The 5,000-nt window shown below is 48.9% G+C and overlaps 2 protein-coding genes across 2 annotated transcripts in view; both read left to right on the top strand.

Moving 5' to 3' along the window:
- LOC132448033 (ankyrin repeat and sterile alpha motif domain-containing protein 1B-like) overlaps positions 1 to 5,000 on the top strand; it is a 67,918-nt gene that overhangs the window by 61,135 nt on the left and 1,783 nt on the right. The gene's annotated exons all lie outside the window — the stretch shown is intronic.
- Positions 4,143 to 5,000, top strand: part of cd36 (CD36 molecule (thrombospondin receptor)) — an 86,699-nt gene continuing 85,841 nt past the window's right edge. The window contains exon 1 of the mRNA XM_060038715.1: positions 4,143 to 4,223. The gene's annotated coding sequence lies outside the window, so the exon portion shown is untranslated. The remainder of the gene's footprint in view (positions 4,224 to 5,000) is intronic.

The raw sequence follows: 5,000 nt of genomic DNA, 5'->3' as shown, positions 1-5,000 counted from the left end.
CCATCTCTCTTTCTCTGCCTGCCTCTATCCCATTGCTCTACTCCCTATCGCTCTCTATTTATGATTTATTTTACTCTATCTGTACGACTCTCTTGTTCTTTATGTATTCCTCTCTCCCCCTCTCTTTTTGTTCCTATCATGTTCTCTCTCTCAATCTCTCACTCTCTCTCTCTCGTGCTCTCTCTCTCTCTCTCTCTCTCTCTCTCTCTCACTCTCTCACACCAGGGTTCTGAGACTGTCCTCATCATTAATAACGTGTGTGCATTAAGATAATTAATACTTAATCAGCTCTGCTGACGAGACAAACTCCCCTCGGCTCGTTAGTCTTTCAGGTCACATGACGTGTGTCTCTCACCTCGGAGAGAGAGTGAGACGGAGGGAGGGAGAGACGGACGGAAGGAGAGAGAGAGGGACGGAGGGAGGGAGAGAGAGAGAGAGAGAGAGAGAGAGACGGAGGGAGGGAGGGAGAGAGACTGAGGGAGAGAGGGAGAGAGAGACGGAGGGAGAGAGCGACAGAGGGAGGAAGAGAGAGAGAGAGAGAGAGAGGAGAAAGAGAGAGAGAGAGAGAGAGAGAGAGAGAGAGAGAGAGAGACGGAGGGAGAGAGAGAGAGAGAGAGAGAGACGGAGGGAGAGAGAGAGACGGAGTGAGGGAGATGGAGCCGGGAGTTGGACTATGATCACCTTCTCCGTCACACCTGCCCGCGACTCGGTCCTCAGCGACTCTTTGTGCTCCACCTTCTCCACTTTCACCTATTCTCCTCTTCTCCTCTTCTCCCATGGCTCTTACGCTCGCATAACTAACTGTAGGTGGTTTTAATGTTATTCCCCTTGTTGCTGGGTTTCTGTTGCTTGTTTTTGCCATGAGGCTGATGAACACTTTTCTGGGACATTCCTCTGTCCGATCTCAGGTGTGGTCTCGGAAAAAAGTTTTCTCTCGGAAACTTCTGCCCTGGGGAATTATCACTGGCGTGTTACAACTCGACAAACACACACACACACACGCACACACACGCACGCACACACACACACACTCACACACACACACACACACAACACACACACACACACACACACACACACACACACACACACACACACACACACACACACACGCGCACACAGTGTAATGAAGTAAATCCAGTCAACCAAAATCCAATCAATCATAAAGGGAAAAGTCAGCTATTCTAACTGTGGCGTGAAGATGGATTCTGTTTGTTTAACATGTGCTAACTACATGAGCTAAATTTAAAGGGCTTAAATCTCTGAGCTGAGGTATAGTGTTCTCTCTGTTTCCTGTTCACTGACTAGTGGATGGAAGTTAAGCTACGGAAACTAGGAGAAATTATACTTAAGTGTGAGCAAAGTAGTTTTATAAGTCAAAAGTTAAATATACAGTTAAATGAACATGCATACGTTGTAACTGCTAGCTTCAACCTAATTAGCGTGAATAGTTTTGATGGAGGATTGCGAACAAAAAACACTTAAAACACGTAATTATTAAGTATTATTAAGTAACGGTTTGATGAACATACTTTTGCTCTCATCTATTTATTATATTTATTAGAACTGATCTGTAAATAGTGTATGGTTCCATATTCAGAGGGCTGTCTGTGTGTTGAAAGATTACCAGTAGGAGTCCTTCAGTGGGATGATGAACTTCATGTCTGTCATGACCGAAGACTGCAACAGCGAATATTAATGGACATTTAAATAATATAAAGGTGCATCTGACCCTAATATAGATGCCTCAGATTCTCGCTAATATTTTTCTACTTCTAAATAAAATGCATCCAGAGCAGATCCATATATTTTCCGCTGAGGAACGTGTTGTTATAAATACTATAATTAAGTGGTCTGTCTGTGGCTCCTCTGCTGGTCACTCTGAAGGCTGGATCTGGTGGCCCATCTTGGATCAGAGCTCCTCTCTGTTGCTAGCTCAATGTTAGCTCCATGTTGTTAGCATTGTTAGCTTCCAGTCCATATTACAGCGCTCAGAGACGGCGTAGAGGGGGCAGATGTCGCTGGGGCCGCCGTGGTGGGGACCGCTGTTGTCATGGCGACCGGCGGAGCCCGGACAGACGTTGGCCGTAGTCCCAGACGGAGGCAGCTGCCTGGCTGTGGGGAGAAGCAGGATTCTTTGAGGCCGTGTTTCAGTAAAAGTTATCTGTGAAGGTTGAGAACGATCTCCACGGCAGCGATGCGTCATGACGTTACAATGTCTTTAAATACCGTCGGTCGATATCCATCCGTTTCCACGGGAACAGCAGCACCTGTTAGAGAGAGAGCGAGAGAGAGAGAGCGAGAGACAGGGTAATAAGTGATCTAGCCTCAGTCCTCATCCTGCACACATTTACATTGTTTGCAGAAACAAAGAACAACACATCGTCGCATTATGCCGCTCTTCAGAGATATTATACACTTTATTCGTTTTTTATTGAGCTGTAGCTTCCTCTATTTTGGGCGGGGCCTCCACTCAACTCTTCTCTCATTGGCCGTCCACTGCCGTCATTGTGTATTCCTATTGGTGGTCAGCGGGCCACAGAGATTTACACATCGCCCGTAGCGGTGGCTGCCATCCTTTTGGTGGTTGCTAGGTAACCATTTGGCTCTGGATTTTCTCCAGTGTTTCCAGAAGCTGTGTGTGTGTGTGTGTGTGTGCGTGAGGCTGTGTGTGTGTGTGTGTGGTTGTGTGCGTGCGTGTTTGCGTAGCTGTGTGTGTGTCTGTGTGTGTGTGTCTAAGGCTGTGCAGGCGTGCGTGTGTGCGTAGCTGTGTGTGTCAGTGTGTGTGCGTGAGGCTGTGTGTGTGTGTGTGTGTGGTTGTGTGCGTGCGTGTTGCGTAGCTGTGTGTGTGTCTGTGTGTGTGTGTCTAAGGCTGTGCAGGCGTGCGTGTGTGCGTAGCTGTGTGTGTCAGTGTGTGTGCGTGTGAGGTATGTGAGGATGGTTATTTATGGCTGTGTGCCTATTCTGTTATGTTGTTGTGTGCTTCTTAATTTATTTGTGCATACAAATGCACTAGGAGAGGGAGGAGAGGGGGGGGGAGAGGGGAGGGACGAGAGGGGGGGTGTTGTGGCGCGACCCGCAATAGAGTATTCAAGGGTTAGCAGGCATCGTTACAATCAGGTGAGAAACGACCATCGGCATTGTGGGTCTGATCGATCCATGGGACACACACAGCCTCACACGCACACACATACACACACACACACACACACACACAACCACACACACACACACACACACACACACACACACACACAAGCACACACAAGCACACAAACATGCAAACACACATGCAAACACACACACGCACATTCTATCTAAGATGTAACTTTTAAAGCACTCACACACACACACACACACACACACACCACACACACGCACACCCAGCTCACACACGGGGTATGGTGTGAGGGGGGCTGCAGCAGCTAGTCCCCATGAGGAGTGTTTCCATTCAGATTAGCTCCTCCAGCGCCGGCCCCGCCGCTCAATACCAACGGGCCGCTAAGAGGCTATCAGGAGCCGCGCTAAGCTGTCAATAATCGAGGCTAGCGCCACGATCAATGCTAATATATATATATCCCCGCCCCTGTGGCGATGGTAACCACACCAGTACTATCGTTGTGTCTATGGTGTTAACCCACACCAGTAGTACTGGATGTAGGATTGTTGTTTCCAATGGTAACCCACACCAGTAGTACTGGATGTAGGATTGTTGTTTCCATGGTAACCCACACCAGTAGTACTGGATGTAGGATTGTTGTTTCCATGGTAACCCGGAACCAGTAGTACTGGATGTAGGATTGTTGTTCCATGGTAACCCGGAACCAGTAGTACTGGATGTAGTACTATTTTAGAGCTCAGTCGATGACAGGGAGGTCATGATGTCAAGAAGCTGTCGGTGAGAGATAGCACAGGGACTTATGACACACACGGATACGCAGACACACACACACACACACACACACCCACACATACACTAAGACAGAGAGACTTGGAAAGTGAGACAGAAGAAAGAGCAGGAGAATGAGGGAGGAAGGAGATAAACAGGGAGGGATGAGTGAGAGAGGGACGAGTGAGGTGGATGAAGGTAAACATTATGTGTGAGCAGATGAGACAGAGAGAGAGAGAGAGAGGGAGAGAGGGAGAGAGAGAGAGAGAGAGAGAGAGAGAGAGAGAGAGAGAGAGAGAGAGAGAGAGGGAGAGGGAGAGGGAGAGAGAGAGAGGTGAAATGAGGTGGTGGGGAGAGTAGAGGAGAGGAGAGGCGGCGACGCCACAGGAAGGGAAGCGAGCGATGAGAATGAAGCGTTCTCCTTATTGAGGACCCGTTGGAGGACTGCGGGCCGTTCCCCCCCCCCCCCTTCCTCCTTCCCATCATTAAATTCATGTGCCGGTTTGATTCCGGACAGAGACCGCCTTGTTGCTCTTCTCATTTGGGGGGTTTGGTCGATGTGTGCTCACTTTTCTGTTTGCTCCGGTAAACTTCAGACTCTTCTCTCTGGTCGACAGACGGGACAGAGAGACAGGACAGACAGAGAGACAGACAGAGAGACAGAGAGACCGAGAGACAGGCGGCATTCAGCCAGGGAACAAACACCAAATATTATTTTGGCGAGCGTTTGCATCAGCAGAAAGAGGAATCAGACACACAACCGGACCCCGGCTCAAGTTGGGTACAAAATGAGGGCACCTCTGCTTATTACTCGTTACAGACTGAGGGCACCTCTGCTTATTACTCGTTACAGACTGAGGGGCAACCTCTGCTTATTACTCTTACACTAGGCACCTCGCTTACTCGTACAGACTGAGGGCACCTCTGCTTATTACTCGTTACAGACTGAGGGCACCTCTGCTTATTACTCGTTACAGACTGAGGGCACCTCTGGCTTATTACTCGTTACAGACTGAGGGGCCCTTGGCTTATTGCTCGTTAACAGACCGAGGGGCCCTTGGCTTATTGCTCGTTAACAGACTGAGGGGACCGCTGCTTATTGCTCGTTAAC

Source organism: Gadus macrocephalus, chromosome 19 (genome assembly GCF_031168955.1).
Source record: "Gadus macrocephalus chromosome 19, ASM3116895v1".
Lineage (NCBI taxonomy): Eukaryota > Metazoa > Chordata > Actinopteri > Gadiformes > Gadidae > Gadus > Gadus macrocephalus.
This window is presented reverse-complemented; position numbering and strand designations above follow the sequence as displayed.